The following is a 27,675-nucleotide window of genomic DNA, read 5'->3' on the forward strand; positions in this document are numbered from 1 at the left end:
TTTGAAAGAAATGAAAATGGGGAGACAGGAAAGTGGTGAAAAAGGGATCACAAAGAGGGCAAGACAGTAGGGAAACAAGCTTGGGTTTTGCAGGAGGGATGTAGGTAAGGCCCATAGCTGCCCATTTGTTCATCAGCAACAGCTGTGCATATGTTTGTAATTTGGTGTGACATTTGAAACCTTCCACCCCTGAGAAGAGGTATAAGGACAACAATAATACTTGTTGTACAGCCAATTGTAATTGACAGTTTCCATGTCCAGCAGACATGTGTGTGAAATGGGCAGCTATGTATGGGGCATAATTCTTTTGTTGGTACAGAGTGCCCTTTTTTTTTTTCAGGTGAGAGTGGTATGTCAGGTACGGGAAGTCAGTATAGCTGGGGAGGTAGGTTGGGTAGGTTAACAGACAAGACAAACAAGATGCATACAGGGGCAGTGTATGACACGTGGCGGGGTTACACAATTGATGGGGATGGATGTTTGGATATCTAGAGCCCATGAGCCCACAGATGGCAACAGTGGAACTGATATCCCCACCCATGGGCAGTTGCCATTGTGCCTTCACGGCCCAGGATGAGGCTGTGCTGGGGGCTGTGTAGGCTGGGCAGCAGGCACGCCCATTAGTTGTGCCACCTGTGCCTCAAGCTGGCGTAGGGGCCCAAGAACAGCTTCCCGGATCTCCCTACGCACCACAGTCCGGACACTACAGAGGGTGAGTGGATGTTCTCCTCTGGCCACACTTGCAGAGGGGGGACGAGCCCCATCCCCTGCAGTGCTTCCACCCACAGGTGGCACAGGGCCACTGGAGGAGGGTCCGGCCTGGGCACTACTGCCAGGTGCACTCGCCAGCTGAGGAGGGAGTGGTGTGTCCGCTGGAACCCGCCTTCCCTGTCATCCTATGTTTTGCATTATGTCATGACAGTTTGGGTTAGTAACGTACAATACCATTCACAATTAGTTGTAACAGCATGCATTAGTATTCCCATTAACCAAACACCCAGATATTCAAACCATTGAACAGCAAGCATAACACATGCATATTTTGAACAGCAATACACAGTCCAACAACATGCAGGGTTGATTGATGGCAACAGGCCATCAGGTTTGGATGTATGAACAGGGCAGATGCATCAACGTACATGCAAATATGTATGAACCAACAGGACAAATGTCCAGGGGTGTTAATTGTGATTGCACATACCAATTTCACTCACGTGGAATGGATTATATGTGGTTATAGGGTAGGGTGAAGAAAATTTAATTAACAACTTCAAATACCAATACATATGCTGTACATTTCTAATAGCTGCAGATATATACACACTGCAATTCTGCCTAGAGTTTCCTATGTGATAACTACTTCAAGTTGGTGATAGGAATGTTACTGCTACATCAATATACATTTTCATTTTTATTCATACACATTCATATCTGGCTCTGTTCAGCTACATCATCCTGCTACATTTGCTTTATATAGCTATAGACAACTGTGGATGTTTGGTATTTCAGACAACCATACTATCTGCATATTGCAGACTGAGAGCAACATATCCAGATTTTGGGATACACATTCCAGCTGCAGTAACATTTTCAACACATTTTACTGTTTGGTTCTGCTTGTCACATTCATTTCATTCTGTACTGACTGCAGTATACTTTATTCAGGAGTTATTACTACTTTATTGGTGGATTCATAACTCTTTCTCACACTCTCTCACTTGTTTTATTTTTACAATTCAGGATGGTACTTAATTCTAGGCTTTATTGACATAGGTTCATAGGTTCATAGGTTCATACTAGGCTATCTGCCCAAGGGCATTTATAAGCCTAGCCCATAGTTATGTGGCTTTCGCCACCCCTTTAGTTTGAATAAAAACTATGCCTATCATTTTTCTGTGCCTCTGTCAAGCAGTGACACTGAAGTAATCCCTGGGGTATATCTGCGATCTCCCATCCATTGGTCAAGATTCCTTTTGAACAAGGCCAGCGAGGTGCTCTGCCTCACATGTACCGGGATTTTGTTCCACAGCATAGGGAGTCTTTGGGTGATGAATCTGTCCCTCCAGCACGTTCTATTTATAACCGTGTCAAGGTTTAAGTCTCCCGCCCTTGTGGTTCTGAGGGATCTAGATTTTTTGAGGTGAAGCATATTCATCAAATCTGGGTTTGACATGGCCTTATATGTCAGGCACAGGTCACCTCTGAGCAAGCGGTATGAGACTAAATAGAGCTGGAGTTCTTTCAGTCGGGCAGCATAAGATATATTTTTGAGACCCTTTATCCTTTTGGTGAGGAACTTTTGGGGCCTTTCAAGCTGCAGCAGGTGTCTGGTCAGATACATTCCGAACGGGGCATTGTACTCAATCATAGGTCTAATGAGTGATGAGTACAGGGGGACGATGACCTGCCTTGATCTAGATGTGAATCCCTTCATGATCAGGTGGGCGATATAGAAGGTTTTCCTAACTACTTTAGCAACATGAGTGTCAAACGAAAGGCTACTGTGAACTTGGGTCCCCAGATCCCTGATGACTTTTTCTGTGCTCAATGGATTTCCACCTATATGGTAGCTAGGGGTAACCTTGTTTTTCCCGAAGGGTATGACTATGCATTTTTTGGCGTTTAACTTCAGGCCATGGCTCTGGCACCAGTTATCCGTTTCTGTGAGGCTCTTCTGGAGGATATCTGTGTCAGATGTGTTTTTTACTATGGCGCCCAGTTTGCAGTCATCTGCAAACTTTGTCAGCCATAACCCTCCTGTGTTTGCTTGTACTTCAGAAAAGTAGATGCCGAACAAGAGTGGACCCAGGACTGAGCCCTGTGGGACACCACTTGTGACAGGCTTTGAGTCTGACATGGCTCCAGCAACTCTGACCCTGTGGGTTCTGTCACTTAGCCAGTTTGCAACCCATATTGTGATGTATGGGTTTACATTCAAGCTGATGAGTTTTTCGATGATACCTGAGTGGGGTATTGTGTCGAAGGCCTTTGCCAGGTCGAGGTAGGCTGTATGGACTGCCTTTCCCTCATCAATGGCCTTGGTGACTGTCTCGAAAAAGTCAACCAAGTTTAAGAGGCAGGATCCGCCTTTGACAAAGCCAAACTGGGTTGGATCCAAAGTCTGCAAGTTCCCTATGTCTTTATTTATGAGTTCCATTATGATCCTCTCCATGGCTTTGCAGATAAGGCTTGTCAAGCTAATGGGGCGGTAATTTCCAGGGTCTGTGGAGGCACCGCCCTTATGAAGTGGGACCACAGTCGCCGTCGCCACTCCTTGGGTGCGTATCCTGAGGTGAGGCTAAGATTAAACAGCTGTCCTAACTGTGGGTTTAATTCCTCGTTGAGTTCATGAAGCACACAGCCGGGGACACCATCCGGTCCCATGGATGCTGTGTTTTTGCCTTAGTGAGGGCAGTTCTCACCTGGGCGTTGGAGATGTTTGGGGGGCTACAATCCTCTGGAATAGATATCTCTCCTTTTGGGGGGGGGAGAAGTTTGCACTGAACCTGTCAGCCAGTATGTTAGCAATGTGTGTAGGTTCAGTAATTTTCACATCATTTTGAACTAATTCTGAGCATATCTGGGAGTTTCCTCCTAGGTTTCTAACATAGCTAAAGAAGACCTTATGATTGTCTTTAGAGTCCTTGGCGATTTTTCTCTCAAAATTTGCCTTGGATGATTTTATGAGAGCTCTTAGTTTTTACTTATAATGATCAAAGGTGTCTTACCTTTCAAGGATTTTGCTCTATCTTGTAGTAGCTTCCTCCTTTTGTTGTAGAGCTTCTTTATGGCTGGGGTCCACCAGACTGGACGCTTGCCTTTGGTACAGAGAGTCTTAGTTTTGTTTGGGATTGCCTGATCCATGCAGTCCTGTAGGTGCTGGTAGAAGGCATTTGTAAGTGATTCAGCGGTTTGAGTAATGTTTACCACTGGCTCAGGGGCCTTAAAGGAGACCACACTAGTTTTTAGAAGTGTGAAATCGGCTTTTGAGAAGTTTTTCACTGTGGTCTTTTTGTTTCAGGTGGGGCGGGATGAGGACCTCCAGCGAGATTAGTTTATGATCTGATCTCACCAGTGAGGGGTATACTTCGGTGTTGAACATTTTGATCCCATGTTCATGATGATGAGATCAAGTATGTTTTCTCCTCTTGTGGGGATGGTGACTAGTTGTTCCATGGCATTTGAGTTTATGAACTCCAGGAATCTTTGGGTTAGAGTGTTCGGGCTTGAGTAGTGTTCCCAGTCTATATTAGGGTAGTTGAAGTCACCTAGTATGATGGTGTTTGGAGATATATTTATCCCCTCCAATGTTTTCAGGAAGGCCATGTGAGGTTCCTGAGTTTGAGAGGGTGGCCTGTAACATGCTACAAATTGCAGAGCAGTCTTGCCTATGGTTAATTGCACCTGGATGGTCTCCGATGCATCGTGCGTTGCCACCAACCTTGAGGTGTGGGTGTCCTTTATGAATATGGACACCCCCCCCTCCTTTCTTGGTGTTTTCCGGATTTTGGGGCCAGAACGCATGATATGAGGTGTAACCTGTTAGTGCTGGGGTGCTCTCAGGAGCCTTGAACCAGGTTTCTGTCACAGCCCAGACATCGATGTTCTCCATATTGAGAAGGGCCTCGAGTGCGTGCATCTTGAGATTGAGACTTCTGGCATTGAGCAGCATTACCCTTAGTTTTTTTCCTTTTTGGTTTTCTAGGGTGGTAGGTTTAGAATTTGAGCCTTGCCTAAAAAAGGCACTATGGGGGTGGCAAGAGCCTTTGCCAATATCCGGAAGCCCAGGGTGACAGGTGCAAGCCGTCCCTTGTGAAGCAGCGTGGCTTGTCCAGCATGTCATCCCAGGCAGACAGACATTGGATCCCCTTTGAATGACACCAGAATTTAAGCCAATTATTAAAGCTGATCATCTTATCACTGTATTGTGGCATCATTCTAGGTGAAGGTAGGATACTGCTCAAGGTCAGGGTCATACCTGCCTGGGCTACATAATCAGAGAGCTCCTCGATGTCCCTTTCATGTAGTCCAAGGAGGTGCGTCTCAGGTCATTGACACCAGCTTGGACAATCACTGAGTCGCACTTGTACCTGCTGTTGAGAGACCTGAGTGCTTGCGTTATGTGGCGGATTCTAGCACCCGACAGGCAGCTTACTGTGACCTTCTCCTTACTCAGTCTGGTGAGCGGGACGTCAGTGTGTCTGACTATGGAATCACCAATGACAAGTGTGTCTGGCATTTTGTTTGGCCTTAAGGGCTGTGACTGTTTGACACTCTGACTGTGTGGTCTATGTGTTGCATGTGTTGGGTCGTGAGGTGGTAGTTGTTTGGGTGTCTGCTTTGGTGGCCTCTGCTGTTTTGGTAAATTTTTGATCAGAGCCTCCGAGTATGTCTTTGTGTGAGTATGTGTATGATTTGAAGTTGTGATGGTACCATGTGTGACTGGGTATGTATTGTGTGTGGTTACCTTCTCCTCCTGTCTGGTCTTGCCAGTCCTATGTTGAGAGAGCTCAGCCTCCAGTTTGGCCGTATAGTTGCATCTCTCGCATGTATTTGTGTTTTGTGGGAGGAGGAGAGGATTGTCTGTGTACATGAGGCAATTGTAACATTGCCTCAATATTCCCAGGTTCACATGTTTTACCTGTAGTTCTAACAATCCTTTCCAACAGTCTCACTTCTGTCATGTTTCTGTATTTCAACAGGGATATATTTCACACATGTTTTACTCAGCTTCTGCAGCTGTACTTTTCAGCCTGCTGCAGGTTATGTACTATTATATTACAGGTGGGACATCTTTATTTCAGAATTGTTTCATTTTTCTGTTTGGATTACAGACTGCATCACACTTTTGTAATCAAACAATACTTGCAAACCCTCTTGCACTGTTACTCATACATTTTATTACTTGGTGACTACACTGCACTCTTTTGCTAACTGTCATACTTATATATTTATTTACATTTACAGGGAGAGGATTACTGACCTGCCTGGTGGTGCAACCGTGCCAGCCTATCGCCATAGGCTCTACGGTTCGCAGAACGGACACCTGCAGCTGTAATATAAATAAAGCAATATTGGAATACACATCTCCATAATATCAGCTAGGTTAATTTCTTACATAAATAATTACATGTAACTTACTCAGTAGTGGGGCATTGGGCATTTGCCGGGCCTCCTGGATCCAATGGTTCAGTTGGTCCTGCTTCCGTCTCTTCAGGTCCGCATGGTGGTGATGGACCTGCTCACCAGTCCTTGGCATCCCTGTGGCACTGGTGAGATCATGAGCCAACCGGTCCCATGCCTCAGCCCTATATGCTCCCCATAGGACCTGGCCCTTCATGAGTTGGGCCTCATGATTGTGGACAAGGAGCCAAACTATATATTTGGACTCCTCAGTGCCCCACCTCTGTGCTCAAAAGCAACTACCCTCACCTACACCTGACATTCTGGCTGCAAGTCGGTTCTATAATCGGTTATGCTGTGTATTCCCGCCTATGGGGCTTATATATGCCATTTTTCCCGCACTTATCTGTGATTGGCCATTTTGGAATTGTATCAGCTTCACAAAACCTGCTTTGTCATGCTCTTCTTTCTATTCATTCCTATATATATGCTGTTACTGCATTTCTAAGTGCAACTGTCATGGCTTAGTGGTTCAGTACCTTGACTATGGTGCATGGTATCGTGGGTTCGAACCTGGCCACTGATTTTTATATTTTATGACTGTCTACACAGGCTAGGAGGTGTGTCTGTGTAAAGGCAGTTTTGTTACAGCTTGCTCAATGTTGCCCGTCGGTTAGCTTGTTGGCGCTGTGCGCAGCTCCGCGCAAATGGGTTACGCTGGTTTACGCATCATTTGGCTGTCATCATGCTTATTACACTCAGCTCAGCCATGGGCACAAAGTTTCAGCGTGTTAAACCACTACTAACCTATGGGCACTCATTTTACACCTGTTAAACCACTGCTCACCTATGGGCACTCATTTTACACCTGTTAAACCACTGCTCACCTACGGGCACTCATTTTACACCTGTTAAACCATTGCTCAGCTATAGGCAAATCTGACATTTTTTATTATTTTGTTATCTCACATTTCTTCAAAATATATGGCCCATTTCATTACATTTTACATAAAATGTAATTTTATATGTGTACATATATGTCAGAGACTTGTTTCATGCTTATTTCACTAAAAATAAAAATTGCTGTTGGGGGGGCCTCGAACCATGACTGCCTGTTCTTCAGCCGATGTCTCTACCACTACGCTATTGCTTCTTGGCTTACTTTGCATATTTAGTTCTTATATGCTTTTCAACTGACTGCTAACTGTGGCTAAGTGACGGGCACGCCCGCGCAAACGAGCGCACTCACGGGCAAACATCTTTACAATTTAAAAAAATATATAAGATGTTCATTTCTACATTTTATGTTCGTAGTCTGTGGGGGCATGTGTTGTGTTGTGTTTATTCACATTTACACGGACTCTGTCGTGGGCGTTTACTTTCGGGACTTTTACTCTTCTGGGGGCGTGTCCATTTGCAGGGCTCGGCCTACGGACACGCCCCCTACTGTCTTCCACGGACCGTGTAAGCCTTAGGTGTGATTCAGTATGCCCTCATGCATATGCATGACATGCTGACGTCACACCGTTTAACTGCAGCCTCTGTGTAAGCCTTGTAACTCTTACACAGAGGCTTTGTGAATCCTGCCCTCTGTCTTTTTGCTGCTGTTGTTGTCTTTATCGCAGGTGCTGACATACAGACATCTGTAAGACTAATTGCCTGTGTAAGCTTTTGCACAGTCCCTAGCAGAAAGACTTACAGATTTTTCTGTGTCTGTGCTATATCAAACAAGTGGAGACAAATTCTTTTGCCAAAGTACGTGAGAAATTATGCTTAAAAAATGTAAGTGGGCTTCCTTTTCCTTTGATTCCAAGGAAATGAAAGGCAATTTTCTGGTACCTAAACAATACTGTAACTGCATAATGGGAAAAGAAGCACTCTAAGGGTTAAGTTGAACTGTATGAGATGATGTTTCAAAGTTGAATCATGGAAATTAAGCTTGTGGAAATAAAATGTGATAAAATTTTTGAGAAAAAATGCAAAGAGATTTAAATGAGTATAAGGACAATAAGGCTTATATTTTCAAAGGGGACACAACCAGTGGTAATAGAAGAGACATTTTCACTCCAAGGGTGAGTACCTACAATCATTATAGAAAAAAATGAAGGATGGTATAATGACAATAGGTATAGGAAAAATGGTCAGGGTGATAACCAACATTTTTTTTTTACCAACGACAAAACTGGGAAGTGGGATGAAGAAAATCAGAGCCAGAAATATCCCCAAAGAGAGTGGAAAAACAGAAATTACAACAGGTATTAATACAGGACCCTTATATAAGTAATCAGGAAGAGATAAAGCAGGAAGGCACCACTTAGAAAGGTTATCTTGTATAATTTTGCAGACATCAAACTTTCGAAAGAACATTTTACACTGTTTATGAAGGGACTACAATATGTTCCCAGAAGACAGTTTGATTATACAGATACTATTTTGGAAGTAAAAATGTTCTTAAGGAAGTTAAATTTGGCCCATTTGATGTCAGAACAAAACAAAAGTGACACTAATATGGTAAGGAATGAATCTGGTCTTAAAAGTACCTTCAATCCACCATTAGATCCAACACTCAACATGTTGGAAAAAGTAAATATGGAGGAGATTTACAGTTTAAAAACAAATGATTACAAAAACAATAGGACAGACAATTTGGGAAATAAGGAAAAGGGAAATTTAGACCAAATGGTTAGTGATAAATCAATTAGAATAATGCGGCAAGACAAGGGTGGGGGTATCGTCATTTTCGATAAAATTCAATATTTACAGAAAATTTTTGAATTATTGAATAACACTACCACTTATGTCCCTGCATCTCTTAATGAAGTTAATACTGGTTACAGTCGAATAGATCATTTTCTAGAAGAATATTTATTATATGAAAGAATTTTGCCCAGTACTTACAACTTTTTGAAAGTTAAACAGCCAGTTGTTGCTACCATTTTTGGGATCCCAAAAACAAAGTGCTAGAAAACCTCAGTTTTAGACCTATTGTGTCAGGGAGAGGTTCTTAAACATACTCTTTCGCTGTGGTTCTTGATAAATGGCTAAAATAGGTGGTAAATAATGCTCATTTATTGAAAGATTCATATGATTTCTTGGGAAGAATAACAGAGTCTTTATGGGACAACTAGATTATATTTTTGACTATAGACGTGGTCAATCTGTTTACCTCTATCCCTAGAGACGAAGGTATGGATATGTTCGAAGAAAGTATTCGGAGAAATACTACCTTTCCCAATGATAAGATAGAACTGATGCTTGATTTTATGGGAATTGTTCTCGATTATAATTACATAATGTTTGAGGCTGAGTATTTTAAGCAATGTAGAGGGGTTGCTATGGGTGCTTCTTGTGCCCCTATATATGCACATTTAGTTTTGCTGGAATGAGAGAACACTAATGTATTTAAGAGTGAGTTTTACAAACATATAAAGCTATACATCCACATTTTGGACAACATTTTAGTTCTTTGGTCCGTTATAGCCAGTGAGGATAAGGAATGTATGGAGTACCTGAATCAAATATCCAGTTTTTTGAAATTCACCCACACGAGTAACAATTTTGGTATTAATTATTTGGACACATTCATTCAAAAAGGAAAAATAGGGTTTACATCAAATGTTTATAGGAAACCTACATTTTGCAACTTCTATCTAGAATATACTAGCAACCATCCCCAGCACCAAAAGAAAAGCATCATCAAGGGGCAACTCATTCGAGTTCCCTCGATGACCTCTAGGGAGGAAGAAGTGGAAGGGGAGTTAAAACAAGGTAGCTAATATGTTCTTGGAAAGGGGATACCCTAATAAGTTAGTAAAGGAGAACATGGAATATGTATGGAAAGAGTGGCGAAAGAGATGTAAACCCCCCTTAGGGACCCCTTTCACAACTGTTAACAAAGGAATGGTAAATGAAAATGGTGAAGGAGACAGATTTGAAAGATCTATGGTAGTTCCATATTGAGATAGGGCACATGAAGTAATCAATACTGTAGAGAAGAACTGGGAAATTTTGAAAAGTAAGCCAACCTTATGGTCAGTAGTTGGGACCAAGCCTTCTTTTGTTTTTAAGACTGGTACTAATCTGAAGAAATTGTTTGAAGGAATGTCTAAAGGTCATGATAACCCAAAAAGTGGCACTACAAAATATAGGACATGTTCTCAATGTAAATATATCTACAACAGAGTAAACACAACCCTAAATAATACTTTAAAGTCTAAAGTTTGGTTTGGCAAGGGGAATTGTCAGACCAAAGGGGTTGTGTATTTGGCTATGTGTAAATCCTGTCCCGCGTTCTATGTCGGAAAGACAAATGCTTGAGAGACAGGATTTACAAACATAATTACCAGATGTCCACATGTAACATTAATAATGCACTTTTCAAACATTCAAAAGGGTGTTTAACTTTGAAGGTTTTTTATTTGGGATTTTAGAAAAGGTATTACCAAACCCTAGGGGAAGTGATTTTAGAAGTTACATTGAAGGAAGAGAAACAAAATGGCAGATAAAGCTGCAAGCCTGTCAAAGCCCAGGGTTAAATGAGATAATTTCGCTTAAGCCTATTTTGGTTTATAAAGCCATATCAAGCTAAAAGCAGTTAAACAGAAAAACGTTTGTTTATAGATTTTAAAGTTTTAGCAACTTCAATATTTAAATACATTTTTATGTAATTATGTGTTTAATTTATTGTTTATTAATTGCGATGTCATTAAGCTGTCTGTATAAATTGAATGTTTAGGAAATGACTGGTGATTCTGATGAAATCCCCGGTTTTGGGGAAGAAAGCGCTCAGTCCTTTGTATTTTGTGCTGCTGTGTGGAAATCCTTTGTATTTCATGTTTTTGTGTGCATTAAAAGTGGGTTTTATCGTTGGTAGCTGTATATTTTGCAACAGGTGACGAAGCAGAGTGTTCCGACTGCTGGCAGTGTTAGTTTTTTTTTAATTTTTTAGTAGTTTCCTTGCACTAGTTGCTCCTTATGAACATTTAGTGATTTATATTACTTTATATGATAGTAAGATAACAAACATTGTGTCATAGGTTTCTGGGGTATTTACAAACAAAGTTAAAAAGATATTTTTTCTTGTAAAATATCAAGACATTTGACATTTTCATGCCCCCTCCCACACAGGACCGAACTGTCCAAATCAGCACTCCTCTGCAGAAGGAAAGAGACAGGGGTAACCCCATACCTCTCAGCTGTACCTCATTACGAGGAACATACCTCATTTGGGGTCTTAAAAAGTTCATGTTCCTCAAAGTTCCTCAAAGTTCCACATTGAAAGAGTCTGTCACACATTGTGTTAGGAATTTTTTTAAGTGAAATCCATGGTAAGTAGAAGTTAATCATATTAATTCATTAATGGATCTTCCTTATGAGTAAAACCAGCATATTTTAACCATCCTGTGACCTTCCTAGTTGAAGTTGTTAATAAGCCATTAGTATGTGTTCCACATTTTGCCCATTTGTCCCACATTATGAAGGCGAGTTGGTTGAGAGCTATGGGTAACCCTATCCACTAGTTGCACTCATATCATTCCTCTTCCTCTATTTAATAAAAACAGTAAAAAAACAGTTTCACAATACTCTGTCTTTTTGCTGCTGCTGTTGTCTTTATAGCAGGTGCTGACATACAGACATCTGTAAGACTAATTGCCTGTGTAAGCTTCTGCACAGTCCCTAGCAGAAAGACTTACAGATTTTTCTGTGTCTGTGCTATATCAAACAAGTGGAGACAAATTCTTTTGCCAAAGTATGTGAGAAATTGTGCTTAAAAAATGTAAGTGGGCTTCCTATTCATTTGATTCCAAGGCAAGGAAATGAAAGGCAATTTTCTGGCACCTAAACAATGCTGTAACTGCATAATGGGAAAAGATGCACTCTAAGGGTTAATTTGAACTGTATGAGATGGTGTCTCAGAGTTGAATCATGGTCAAATGGGACCCTAGGCAAGGTAAAGGAGCAGGGTAACCCCCACCAACAGCCATTACAGTGTCCCATTACTTGACTTTCTCTCTCTTTCTCTCTCCCAGTTTCCTTAAACACTGATCAAAATTGTCATTGCACATACTATTTTCATGTTCTCTTTTGAAATGAAGACAGAGATGTGCATTTTATTTAAAGTATTTAATTTGTTTATCCTTTGTTGACCAGGTTAGTCCCACTAGGCTAGTAACCATTTTTCGGCAGGAGAGTAACTCTTAATGGTAATTATATTAATAGGAGAAATTTGGCCAGGACACCCGTAAACTTTCCCTAGTTTTTTGGAGTTGCTAGATGGCAACAGAGGGATCCTAGCACTGCAAAGAAGAGGCCTAAGGAAAGCAGCAACGGCATAAAGAGTTCGAAGTGGAAAGTGAGAATTTGGAGAAAAAAAAACATATTCAATACGGAGCTTCAGAATGTAAACAAAGATTCCTGTGTGTTGGATGTTACAGATGAGCAACATTTAGCTGTCCCCATGGAGAAGGAAGTAAGAAAGTCTGTTGAACTGGTGCAGAAAATAGAACTGCTGTCAGGAGGGCTAGAAGATGGTGTTGTGTTAAAAAAAAATTGAGCAGGATAATCCAGATGAATGTGTTGCTGTTTCATGGGGTGAGATGGCAGATAACTTTTTTGAAGTGTTGAGGATGGTAATGTGGAAAAGTAACCAAGCGATGTGTCAGCAGAGAATGTAGGAGTTTTACAAAGCAATGACAAAAATTGAAAGAGGAAAAGCAGCATCACACTGAGAAGAAATCTGGTTTTACAGCAGCTGATAATGTAGTAACTAAAACCTACACCGCAGTGACAACAGACAAAAAAGTAGAGCAACAACTATAAGGAAAACTGTTTTTAAAAAGAAGAGAAGAACAATTGTGAGAATAAAAACAAAAAGGACACTGTAACAGATATGTATGGGACAATTTTGTAACTGTTGGCTTTTAAAGCTCAAGAAATTCATTATTTTATACATATTGAGACAGACTTTTTGTGACAACATTTGAAACTGAAGGACAGATGGTTAAAATTCTGGAACTTTGTAGGAAAAAGAAGAACATTTATTGGTGGTACAATTATTTGTTTATGGTTGTAACTTAAATGATAACAAATGCTACTTTGCTGTTTAGAACAGATAAATGGAAGATGATGATGTTAAAAAATGCATGCAGGTTCTGTGTGAATCTGTTGATAATATTGTGAAAGTTGGGGATGAGAAAAGCTTATAGAATGGTGGGTGGAGGTTGGTAGCTGTTTTGAAATGTGAAAAAATAACATGGTGAAACATTTGCTAAGTGTTATTTTTGTGCTGCTCATAGAGGGATGTTAAGATATGCTGGCCAGCCAAATCATATTTCTTTTGCATGTCCTTTTCTCATTTAATTAGTAACTGTGGCAAGGAACATGTGACCAGTGTGGGAGGAAAGGAAATACAGCAAGAAGTTGCATGTGTGAATGAAGGTTGTATAAAAAGGGACACATTTGGATGGATTGTCATGAGCAAACAGTAAATAATGAAAAATAAGGGGAAAGGAAAGAAAACATACATGAGGAAGGACAACAGGTTGGGGGAGATGGTGAACAAAGTGAAGAAAAAACTGTAGGAGAAAAAATATGGAAGGGGAAAATGAGGAGAAAGAGTGTATGCAGGAAGAGAGGTCAGGAGAAGAGATTAGTACTAATATTTCTTTTGAAGTTCTGTCCAGTGAAAACTCTGGTTATGAGATTCAGTGATTATTTGCACATAAAGCAATGAAAATATTCAAATGGGAAAAAGTAAAAATAAGAAAATGAAAATGTTAAAATATTTCCCATAAATGTAAAAGAAGGAGAAACACTTATGAGAACACAAGGGTGGGCCATCTACAGAACCTGGAAACTGCAGATCCACAAAACTCACAAGTCGTATATGCAAAGTCATGGAAAGAATTATCATGAAAATGATCAATAATGGTATGGCAAACCTCCAGACAACTGAACCCAGTCAACTTGGTTTCACCAAGGGCAGGTCATGCCTACTCAACCTGGTGGACTTTTTTGAGAAGGTTACCAAAGCAATGGATGAGGATAAAATGGTTCACACTGCCTACCTTGACCTGGCCAAAGCATTTGACACAATACCCCACTCAAGTATTGTTGACAAACTCAAGAGGTTAGGTATAAACCCATATGTCACCCAATGGATAGACAACTGGTTCATAGACAGGACCCAGGAAGTTAGAATTGGTAAATCCACCTCTACAAAGAGGCCAATCACAATTGGAGTCCCTCAGGGATTGGTCCTTGGACCCCTCCTTTTTGGCATTTACTTCTCTGAAGTCAAACCCAATATAAATGGTCTCTGTCTGACTAAATCTGCAGATTATTGCAAATTAGGAGCTGTCATTGAATCTCACATTGATACAAATGTCCTCCAGGAATGGCTGACACAGGCAAACAACTGGTGTCAGAGCCATGGACTAAAACTAAATGCCAAGAAATGCATAATACTATCCTTCAGGAAGTCATCCACCCCTGGTAACTATCATTTTGGCAACACACCCTTTATTATTGACCCAGTAGTCAGGGACTTAGGTATACACATAGACAGTAATCTACTCTTCGACCATCACATGACTACAGTAGTGAGGAAAGCATTCTATGTTTTGCAACCTATAAACAAAGGTATGGCATCTAGGATCAAGGAAGTTATGGTTCCACTATATTCGGCATTCATCAGACCTATCATTGAGTACAATTCACCCTTTTGTATGTACCTAACTAGGCATATCCAACAATTGGAACATCCACAGAGGTTCCAGAATACAGAACATAAGTAACATGTCCTATGCAGGCCACCTCAAAGCACTATCCCTGTATTCTGTTTCCTACAGGCTGTTGCAGGGAGACCTATGCATGGCATTGTCAGACCCCACTCTGATGGACCTCCCACATATCCACAAGACAAGCAGCACCAGAATTATCCATTCTAAAGACATAAACCTTGCCTTAAATATAAATAGGACCTACTTTAGAGACAGGTATGTATCCCAAAGAGAACCCTGTCTTTGGAACAGGCTCCCCATCCATGTGAAGCAGAGTTCTTCCGTAACCCAATTCAACTTTAACTTGGACAATTGGATGGGGAAACAGGAATTCCATCCCTGGTTTGTCACCTATGTCTCTAATGGACACAGGCAACCTGTAAATGGTTCATCTCCTAGTCCTGCTTGTAAATGTTTCATCTTCCAAGTCCCTGCTTACACTTAACAAGGTTACCAGAACTTGTTAGAAATTGGGATGCATGGCTAGGCTTAAAAAGGCCCTTGTGGTTGTTAGTCTAGTAACCAGCTATGGACCTATGGTCAAGTATACTAATGTCACCAAAAAGGGGCATGGTTATCACATGGTAGACTTAAAAAATGCCCTTGTGGTTGTTAGCCTAGTAAGCACCTTTGAACCTGTGAACACTGTAAGAAGGATAGAGAAACTGGAAAAATGTGCTAAATGTGATGTGGATGTTATTCTATTACTGGATTTAAGATTCCTGACAAGTGAAGAAAGATTGCAAGCAGAAAAATTGCGGCAGTGGAAATATAATATGGAACATAGACAGTGACTGTTGTTATGGAGTGGCTGTGCTGTGTGGAAAATAAACAATGGAAATACTAGATGTAACAGTGGGAAGGATGGCAAAGTTAACTGTTATGGGTGTGAGGTAGAGAGAGAAAACCTTTATAGAAGTATAGCACCACGTGCATATTCAACTACCAAAGGAAAGAGAAAACCTGTTTCATCAAATATTAAACTATGTGGTGGTTAACATGAAAACTGTAATTACAGAGTACTTTAATTGCAGTGGTGGCTGGTGCTTTCAAATCAGTGGGGCTGCAGGAGACAGCTGAATGGGTGGGGCCAATGGGAAAGAATGTGGCCAATTAGAAAGGGGTGGAGCTTTGATCAAAACCACAAAAACTGGGACTTTAATTATATACACTGCCCTGGGTGCCAAACTGCCATTATGAGATTCCAATCAAGACAAAATGAAGTGTAGAAGAAAAAAAAATATTTCAATGCATTGACTGCATGACGGCTTACTTAATATCTAAATGGAAACAAAAAGGTTGTGAGGCATGAAAAAAATAAATTACTTTTTAAATACATTACATAATTGCTAGTCAAAATCAAGTATAATAAAATAAGCAGCACTCAACTCAAAGCACTTCTCCTTGGACTGCAGTTCTAATTATAATTTATATTCAGCTTTATAAAAGTACCAAGTAACATGCTGAAAGTAGCAATCTCTGTTATACCCTCACTTGTAAAACTGTTTCTTATCCAAAAAAGACCTGCTGCCTGACAACAACTATCTACTTGTTTCATGGGGAAAATATGATCAAAGTAAAAAATGAACAGCAAATAAGAAACAAGCTCAAGATAAATTGCTTAAAGGATTACTGCACAGGTTATGGACCACACTTGATAGATTGGCATTCTGTTTAGTTTATGGGAAAAGCCTGCAAATATGACTGCAAGTCTCCAACAAATGTAATGAGCTTCTGAAAATACTGTAATCCTGTCCTTTATTACAAATACTGTCATGCATTTCAATACCTACGGCTTATACGTTATCTAGTTATGTAAATATTCTCTGCATGGCAACAACAAAAAGGCGTTCAATGTTGGTAATTCTTTAACAGTATGCTTATTAAAGCTTACTTGCATCTTACAATATCTGACAAGCTTACCTGATGATCATTAAAGCATTGCTACTTAAACACAGAGCAACAGGCACTGCAACAACATGCATTTTCTGAATAATAAGAAGCATAAATCAATAGTACAAAAATATGACAGAAAACCCGAACATTCTGCAAAATCAAGGACAGATGAAAAGCCACTGTACTACTTGTGTCTACCTTGGATGGGAGGATACTTTGCACACATACACTGCATAACTTCTCCTTGCCTTGCTTGGACACATCCAGAGTCACTACATGGGGAGTGGGGTGCAACAAGTATGCCACAATTTGAAATGCCTCTGGCTGACGGTGATGCCCCTGACACATTTGTCATACCTCTTAACCTCAGAGCTATCTGGACAAAGCCACAAATAGAAGTGGGACAAAGCCCCAAAAATAAGGACTTTTTTAAATATTGCTCTTATAAACTTAGAGCGGTAATAGAATAGTAGGGCTTGCATTAGTATGAATTTTCTGAAGGGTATGAAATCTGAAATTCAAATGTCGGTCATTATTTTTTAACTTCAATCTTTAATGATTTGCCATTAATTTGCCAGAAAACCACAATTTTATATAAAATGGACCAAAAATGTGATGCAAAAACATAAAATAGCCATACAATACAGCTGGGAAGCTGTCAAAGAAGGGACACCTTTTTAAAATTAGTACTATTAAGTTGAGCACCTGACAAAATAAGAGAATCTACATGCATTTCTGAAATAAATGTAATCTGTAACTCTGATCATTACAATTATTTATTAATTGTAAACCCTCCATGTTTTCTTCCAAAATTGCCATTTTCTGGAGGGATTATTATGGGGAGAGCAACATTATGAGCCAAAATCGGGGACAGTTGAGAGGTTTGGATATATCTAATTCTATAAAGCAATTTATTTGCGTGTACCTCTCAACCTCTTAACACAGGAAATCTGGACAAGGTCAAATATATTGGGGGAACATATAAACAGTACTAAAAAAATCTGTTGTATAAACTTAGCTGATAGAATAACATGTCTTGCTTTAGCATGCATTTTTCTGAAGGATATGAAGTCTGAAACTCAATGTCTGTCATTAATTATTTAGTTACTTCATTCTGAAATTATTTGCCAGAAAACCACAAATTTTATGAGTAAGAGACCAAAAATAAGAAGCAACAATCTATTAATTCTGTGGAAATCTGGATAGTTGAGAGGTATAGTTCAGCCAGGGCTGTCTTTGAGTTTGCTACCCTTGACCCCATACAAAATCATGGTCGAATGGGGCCTCCCCCTGCAGCCATTCCAATGTCCCATTACTTGGCTATTTCACCCCATTTACCATAAACACTGTAATGTGCATACTGCTTTACTTCTACGATGATTTGGATTTCATTTAAAAGTTTTATTTTACATTTTACAGAACACACACTAATAGACATCTGCTAAACTAAGCAATCCAGTTTCACAATGAAAATAGACTTGGCATTAAAACTTCTCTGCCCTTGAAAATCACATTCATTGAAACAGCATTGAAACCCACACTCAAACAAAATACATCTGGCCAGTTACAGATAAAGATTTACTTTGTGCTGTTTTTAAATCATAGGCCCCTTGCACATGGAACATACATGTGTTATTTGATACACCTTTCTGATTGTATTAAATTATATTCCTTGTATAATACAGTACAGTTGGTAGAGGATGTTTTAAATTTATTGTTTTGAACATTTTTCCAGTAAACAATGAATCAAAATACATGCACCAATAATGAAAAAACTGCCAATTCAGAACATTTCCATCATAAAAGTCTACTCAAGCTTCTACAATCCACCAGTATCAGTAAATGTGCACAATCTCGGCAGAAGTAAAAGTCATCTAAATAATTCCACATTAAAGTGTTTTGTAACTAATGAAGAGGTTGCTGCTAGCAGACAACTTTACATTTTATTATTTCATCTACAGATAAAGTGCCTGTTGCCCTTGAGGAATAAATTGCCTATGTTACATTAAAAAAATGATAAGCTAGCAAGATTGCAATAGGGAATGGATGGCAAACTGATAACAGGTTCATAGTTACTGGGTATCTCCACCAAAGAGGACATTCTCAGGATTGCAGCATCCACCCCGTTTAAAAGTACAACATAGTACAGTATCAACAATGCATCTACATACTGTGGGAGTAAAACTCACAGCCTTCTGCACCAAAAACACATACACTACCTGTTGTGCTATTAACAAGACAAGATGACTCAGCATAAGTAGCACCCTGAAGACCTTAGCTCCTTGTAAAATCCACTTGACACTCAACTGTATCTCTCAACTTTGCAGTGCAAGAAATCTGGAAAACTCAAAATTTATTGGGGGGGGACAAAAGCCCAAAAACCAGGGGCATATTTTAAACATTGCTTGTATAATCTTGGAAAGTTGCTAGAATAGCATGCTGCGTTATCACCATGCATTTCATTACCAAGTTTTGAACCCAGGACCCTGTACACTTCAGTCAGAGCACCATACCACTATGCTAAATTAGCTGTTTCTTGAAAGACAGGAAGACTGAAACTTAAATAGCTATCATTTAGTGAATTCAGTTCTCACTATAGCTCTCAACCTCTTAGCACAAAACACCTGGGTAAAGCCAATAATAGGGGATATATCCCCCAAGCATATTCAGTGAATTCATTTCTCACAATAGCTTTCAATATCTTGGCAAAAAACACCTGGACAAAGCCAATAATGGGGGAATACAGCCCCACAAATAGAGATAAATTTCAAATATTGATCTTATAAACTTAGAAAATTGCTAGAATGAAAGGGTTTGTGTTACCATATACTTTCTGAAGAATATGAAATCTGAAATTCAAATGATTGTCATTATTTAGTGAATTCAAAATCCAGAAAAACACAGATTTTATGAAGAACAGAACAGAATAAAAATATGAGGCAAAAATCTGAATAGTCTTCAGAAGTGGTAGTGGGTAAGGAATTCAGGCTCTAGCAACCTGCATCCAAGGTACAGGTATTGAGCCTTGAGTGGGGCATTTTACACACACACACATGCACCAGTACCTGAGTTTGGAGTCTGTCCCAGCTTTATCTGAAAACTTCTCCGCAAAAATGAACTCACACCGCTCTTTCTCCGATACCAATCACCACTGCTTCCACGTACTTTGTACACACCTCAGTGAACACAAAACTGTCTTTGCTTGATGTTTTAAACAAAGTCTTTTTATTTGAACTTTAAATGCGATTATTTAAACATACATTTTTCGTCGGGACTCCTGTCCCAACTTCATCAGAAGTGCAAACCGCCCCTAAACTACGCTCATCTAATATATCTTCTTCACCCAATTAATGTGTTAATTAATTGATCATAATTTAAAATTTAAAATTTAAAACAAGTGTCTTGAAGTGCCTTAAAGTGACATCGTGCTGAGTGATTTAATAAAAATGAGACTACTTACTAACATGTTTTATTATATTCTACATTATGTTGTCATTTTTATTTATATTTATATATATGTACTAAGTCTCATCATTGACCTGTCTTTTTCTTCATATTTAATATTTAAAAATTAAAAAATTTAAAACCTGTAAATAATTTAGAATATATGTTAAATTTGATTTAATGAATTTACTAACAATATTATTCATGTTGGTACTATTTATTATTAATAAATAAATGAATAAATATATATAAATATATACAAACTCGGTTAGCTTGGAAGAAAGGACATAATATTACAAAAATACAAGATAATATAAGACGTACACAACATTTAGATTCATTTGTATAGATTTATTTGTATATATTTATATATTTTGCCAAAATTTGGCAGTTAGTCCTCTCCCTGCCTCAAAACCATATGTGCCACAATTTCACTCACTTACAGTCCCTTTCCCCAGCTTAATAGACCTGCTGTCTCAGACGTGGGACTAAATTCACAACCGTGAAAATCTGGTTGTGATAATACATAAGTACTGACTAAAGTCCAGAAAAGGCAATTTCAAGACAAAAATAGTCTCCCAGGTTAAAGATATCCATAAGGAACTATTCAGCTTTGCATGCAACCTTAAAGGGTATACTCAACAGTGTGCTGAGCTAATAGTAAATGGAACTTTTTGTACTAAACCGGGGAATATAAAGCAGATTTGCTGGTCATTAAATTTAGTTTGTTTCACTCCATATCATGCCCAGTTCCCCCAGGAAATGCCCTCTACCATTTATTCACAAACTATCACTAATGAATGCCTCCCTATTGAAATGTCAGCACTTGATATGCTGAGTGCTGAAAAGCTGAACATAAAAAACTGAATACACAGAAGAGCAGAGCGAATCTCAAAAATCATTCTCCTTAAAATGTCTTTTTACAGGGAGTCAATCACAGTGTGCATCCCCCACACCCCTGAACTTACATACGAAATATGAGATCATCATACCTTGGAAAAAAGCGAATATTCTGAGAAATGGCATCCAAGACTTGGTATATACAAGTCCAATCTTTTGACTATTCAGTCTCCATGTTTCTGGACTCACTCTAGTGAGTTCCGACATTTCAAATGGTTATCCTAATGAAGGGGTCATCTCTGTACTCTCCAGAGCTAAACCAATGCATTGACTGGTCCTAATGATATCCCCAGATGCCTCCTAAATAGCTTGAAACATGACTTGTCAGGACTATTAAAATCTCTGTTGAACCACAGCTCCAGGTTGGTTTCATCCCTAATGAATGGAGGACTAAAATGGTCAGCCCTCTATACGCACTCTTTCTGTTGGGAGTTTCACATCTTTACTAATACAGACCATGGCTGCTTTCTCATGGCCTGGTATGTCCTCTCAATTAACAATTCCTGCAATGGAATATCATTCAAGTTGATTATTTGTACCTTCATAATATTAATACAGTTTGTTCCTTCTGGTTTCTCTGGTACATTAGAAAACCTTGATTTTCTTGACATGCTCTGTCCTCTGATTCTACCATTTTTTGAAACATTCTTCTTAAACACTATCATACTCAGCCATACTTTTATTCATTTCAACTTCTGATTTTTGGAGTTTTACAGCTTATCTGAATATCTGCTTAAAGTTCCTTCCAATTTTTCAGCATTTTGCTATTTCAAATGATATGCCCCTTCAGTGTTGTGTTTATTTTGATCATCTCTGAGTACATTTGACTTATTTATCTGTCTGAAGACATGTCTTGCACCCAAAGCTGGAGCTTGAACAACATTTTGCTGTGCAGCTGCAGGATTTTTTCCAGTCAGTGTTTTCTCTCTATCTTTTCTGGTTTGTTTCCTTTTAGACTCTCTTAATTTATTCTTTGCTGGAATCTAAGCAGTGTACTTATTAGCCAGTAACTGAATTTCCTTAAAGTGACAGAGGTCCTGGCTCTTGTCTTTCAGTTTTTTTTCACACTAGGAAAACTGAAGTTAAGCTTAGTGTGCAGCCATCATGAAAAGTCCTGTTGTAACTTATTAACCTTACAGATATCATACCTCAGCAATAAATATGGTACAAGGCAAATTATGGTTTTATTAATTTTGTTTTAAACATTCATGACATTTTCTCAAATTATCTTATTTTACTAAACAGTTATTTTAATGTAATCTCTTTTCAACCTTTCTTCAGCAGCAAAATTTAACTGCAGCCGTTACAGAAGAAAACTTGTGTAAGTATTTATTGATTTGTTTAAGAATGTACAATACACATTTCATCTTGCAACACTTAAGTGCATATTTTACATGTGGTTAATTATAAAATTGCATAAATATGAGAATGTATAAATTAGTTCATTTTCTGTCCAGAATGTAATAGTGTGTGAATATTTGTTTGCATGTGTGGGTGTATGTGTGTATGTGCAGATGCATGCTGAATGCATTTGTGTGTGTGTGTGTGTGTGGGGGGGGTAAAGCAATATATATGCTGGAGGACCTCACATTTCTTAAAGTAATTCACGTTTATTAGAAAATGCACTAGGTTAGAAATTGAATTAGATGACATTTATATTAACTTTATATAAGCATAGTTAGCTACAAGTTGCTGCCATTTCTGTCTGTAGGTATCCACGTTTGCCTTCATGTATTTATTAGAATACCTTGCATTTAATGGCTAGGATACCATTAATAATACATGTACCCTACACTTATAGTTTTGTTAGGAGATTATTTTTTTCCAGTGCAAAACCATACATAAATCAGAAAACATTTTTCTTACTGTCAGTGTCAGGTATGATAGAATTTTTTTAACTGTTAATGAATCAGTTCATCCTTTATTCTTTCTTTTCTGCCCTTACATCTTGGCTACAATATCAGGCATGGACATTCCAAGAAATGTGATGAACTGACTAACAAAAAAAACAGTACATTTTCTAGTGATTTTTCATTAAAACAAATTCATTATTGTTTGCTTTACATTTTAGTTAGCTAGTATTTAACACTATTGTTTCAAAATAAATAAAATAACTATTTATTACTGCAGCAGAGTTTGTCAGAACGTCTGATCATGTTAGGTTATTATGATGAGTATATATACCAGCAAAGATTTGCAGTTAAGAGGGATAAAGTCCTGACTGTTGCCACAGCAACACAAGATCACTTAACAATTCAGGTGCTGGAGACTTGGGAGGATGGACATTAGCATCTGTCATACTTTTGTGACTCTTATATTAGTAACTGTTTCTCGTAATGGGAAATTTCACCAGTAGCTAGGGAGCAGGGTAGGGAACATGCAAACCAAGAGACATAAATTATTGCTTGACTGAGAATATGCTGTAGAGGTCTACTACAAGTGCTCATGTGCTAGTAGCTTGTGACACACTTGCTTACTGCCACTTGCTTAAAAAAGCAAGTGCTCTAACTCGCACTTGCCCAGTCTCTCATAACTACTTAGGCCTCCCAACACCTGACCCTATAAAACTATACAGCACTACCAGAACCCTAACTCTGACCCTAAAATTCATGTCCAGTTCTTTTCCCAAGCTCTTGCTCTCTTACCATAAAATTCCAACCCCATTCCCTAAACCTAAATTCCCTTCCCACTCCCTAATTCTAAAACTCCCTTTCCACCCGCAAACCTTAAAACTCCCATCCCATTCCTTAAACCTAAATCTCCTACCTGATTGCTTGCCTAACCTACACTCCTTCCCCCTTCCCCCTTCCACTCCCTCCCTAGCTGCTTGCTCAAACACATAGCGGCAGCCTTCATGAGCTATGAAATGCTCAAGTCCTTGGGTTCAAGACAGTGGTCTTCTACCATTTGCTAGCATTTGGGACTTCAGCACTTGTATTAGAAACAGGAAGGAGGACATATATTCATGGCCAGTATAGCACCTATCCCTAACAGCTGTCTGGGATATTAGTGGGTTAGAATATCCAAATACAACTATATGGCTGCCTACATTTTGTCCTTCCGACAGTTCATCTCTTGCCACTAGCCTCAAGCCACTGAAAGTATGGAGACAAGAGGTGTGCTTTTGATGGAAAATGAGGGGCTTACTACACTAAATGTATGATGTAAAAGTCTAGGGTGCCTATACGTATGTATTTACATATATATGTGTGTGTGTATATATATATATATATATATATATATATATCTACAAACACATATACATATATATATGGGTTCACTTTAGAAGCTCGAAATACTGAAATATCAAAATTCAGTATTTTGAGCCTATAAAGTGGAATCCTGAGAACAATGAAAGCTCAGAAGCACGAAATTCAAACCTCAAATACTGGCGGTTTCAATTTCACCCTTCTGAGGTTTCGCTGTGGTTATGAATTCAGGTAAGTGTGTGTTAACGGTTTTGGGTAGAGGCTGTGGTGTGTGTCAGTGTGTTTTGTTGCTGTGATGTGTGCAAAGAGACTGTAGCTTGTATGGTGGTGTTTTGTGTGTGTTTGTGTGTAGTGCGACCCCGGAGTTTGAATATTTAAGTAGGGTGGGTGTGGGGCTTTCCCTCCTGCTTTTATGTAGTAGAGAGCTTGTGCTTGTGTGTGTGTGTGTGTGTGTGTGTGTGTGTGTGTGCAGTAGAAGAGCGAAATTCAAAATCTCCGGTGTTTGCAATTTTGAATATCACGGTTCTGAGTTTTTGTGGTTTCAAAAATTCGACTTTATAGCTTTGAAATACTGAATTTCGATATTTCAGTATTTTGAGGATATAAAGTGAATATATATATATATATATATATATATATATATATATATATACGTGTGTGTGTGTGTGTGTGTGTGCGTAAAAGAATGAATATTTGCATTGACTACAATTAGAGGAACATAAGCATTTACTACGTAGGTTTAGTTTACTACAGTTTACATCCTTTTAATTAATGACCACATTTGTGTCATTGACTAATGTGGACTATTTTCGACTCCATTTACAGCGTCTCCAGAATAGACATGCATACTATATGGAACTGTCATGGAATTATACTGAACCATTGTTCCATAAAATAACAATGGATTTTTTTACTTTGCTTCAAATGCAAAATAAACACTGCATCATGAATTTTAATGAAGGAATCATATTAATGCCATTTGTGTGCAATATTTAAAAGTAGAGAAAATTTCACTTTTGTATTTATATTTACATACTTGATGTAGTAATAGCACTCTTTTTTTCTATTTTTGTTTACATTTAAAGTTGTTAATATAATGGAACAGTAAGGTTGGTATTTTGAAAAAAAGTTCTACTGTGACAAATTATATTTGCCATTCTGAACTTAATTTGATCCTATCTACAGAAGTTGATGTTACTGCAACTGATACTTAAATTTTCTGGAAAGTCACCTTGGTAGTTAATCTACTGCACAATACAAAATAACTAAAAACATATATATGGCAACATCTTGAAAATGTATTATTTATGTTGCAATAATGGCAAAAATAGCATTTCTTGACAGACATTCTTAGTTCTGACATTATGTAAAATCAATAGAAGTTTCATTTTGACATTTAGTTATTTATTTTCAAGTTTGTTTGCACTATGGTATATGACATAAAGTCAATAACTAGTGTGGGGAGAAGGACATGCTGTAAGAAGGTGTGTGCCTGAATGCAGGTGGTCTAAAAAGGGACATTTTGGATGGATTGTCAAGAGCAAGCAGTAAATAATAAAAAAGAAGGGGAAAGGTTAGAAAACATACATAAAGAAGGACAACAACAGGCTTGTGGAGAGGGTGAAAACATACTTGAAGGACAACAGCAGGCTAGGAGAGAGGGTGAAGAGTATGTAAAAAAACATATGGAGGGGAAAAATGAGAAGAAAGGATGCATGCAGGAAGTGAGGTCAGAGGAAGCAATGTATTCTAATAATTTGTTGAAGCTCTAGCCAGTAAAAAACATTTTTCTGAGAATTTAGGATTATTTGTACATAAATCCAGGAAAGCATTCATTGGGGAAAGAGGAAAAATCAGAAAATGAAAATTAAAAAAAAAATCATGTAAACAAAAAGAAGAAAAACAATTTTAGAATACTTTCAGTAAAGCTGCACAATATTAATAACACTATAAGAAGGGTAAGGATCCTGGAATGCTGTGCTAAATGTGATTTTTTTTATGGAACCTATGAAGTGAATGTTGTTCTGGAGTGGCTGTGTTCTGTATGAACAGTGAAAATACTAGATGTAATGTTGGAAATGATGGGAATGTTAACAAACTTCGAAGTAATGCATTTTATATATATATATATATATATATATATATATATATATATATATATATATATATATATGTATAGAGAGAGAGAGATTACTAGCAAGGAAAAAGATCATCCGTTTCATCAAATATTAGATAATGTGGTGTTTAACATAAAAATTATAACTGCAGGTAATTTTAATTGTGATTTAAGGGGAAAATGTAAAAAGAAAGAAAAAAGATGCTAAAAATACAGGAGTGATAAAATGTGGTAAATTAGTTGTGTGGAAGAAAAGTCAATAGACTTTTAGAAGGGGGCACATGGATCTGAAATTATTTTATACTATCAGAAGTCTTGTGGGTAGCAAAGGGTTTTTACATGTGTGACAGTTTTTTCAAAGAATTTTGCAATATGGATGGATGGATGCTTCTGCTGTGCACACTATTAGACCCTTCTTTTCCTCCCATTTATTGTAATGAATATATACATTTTTCCAAAGCTTTGCATTTATTTTATATTCTTATATTTTATTCTCCCATTTATCATAACAAATATATACAGTTTCCCAAAGCTTTACATTTATTTTATATTCTACTTCCTTGATGCTCTTCTAAATCTGCTTTTGAGTTCAAGTAGATAAACAGATGCCTTTAGGTACTGAACTGGGCTAGTGGGTTGATTGTTTGTCTCTCCTCATAACTTTCTCCAAGTCCTAGTTCATAGCCACCCCCCTTTTCGTATTCTCCTAACATAATTTTATTGTCGTAGCCCTTGTCAAACCTGTTTTCTCACAGCTTTCTCCAAGCCCTGATTCTTAGCCACCCCCCTTCTCTCAGTCTGCTAGCACAATGTTATTGCAAGCTTCCCAGCTTCCTGTCTATTCCCTCCTTCTTCCTTTTGGGAGTTTACTTATTCATCACCTGAGCTGCGGTGCCATCTTTATATACTTAGACCATCTGCCCCCTCCAGATTTCCTACCTTACTGATAGTTTTCTTTCCAGATAGCATCTTTGCCTTTGGTTTCAACCCGCTCTGTTCACCATTGCTATGCTTGGGCTCACTCTGCTCCCCTACCCTACCCCCATTCCCACCCACCCCCACACCAATTGCATTTATAGTTACTCTAGCTCCTCCCCCTACCCCACCACCCAATTATCCCCCTCCATTTCCCCTCCCATTACACCACTAACCATACCTCTTCACTTCCCCCTCAGATCACACCATTAGCCACACGTCCAACCAAAAG

General features: G+C 38.6%; 1 long non-coding RNA gene across 1 annotated transcript in view; it reads left to right on the forward strand.

Moving 5' to 3' along the window:
* The window catches only part of LOC122809163, a 242,489-nt gene that overhangs the window by 22,684 nt on the left and 192,130 nt on the right, over positions 1 to 27,675 (forward strand). The window contains exon 2 of the long non-coding RNA XR_006365865.1: positions 22,425 to 22,464. This is a non-coding gene — a long non-coding RNA (uncharacterized LOC122809163). The remainder of the gene's footprint in view (positions 1 to 22,424; positions 22,465 to 27,675) is intronic.

The sequence above is a fragment of the Protopterus annectens genome, chromosome 8.part0 (assembly GCF_019279795.1).
Source record: "Protopterus annectens isolate FY-2018-M chromosome 8.part0, PAN1.0, whole genome shotgun sequence".
NCBI classification, from domain to species: Eukaryota; Metazoa; Chordata; order Ceratodontiformes; family Protopteridae; genus Protopterus; species Protopterus annectens.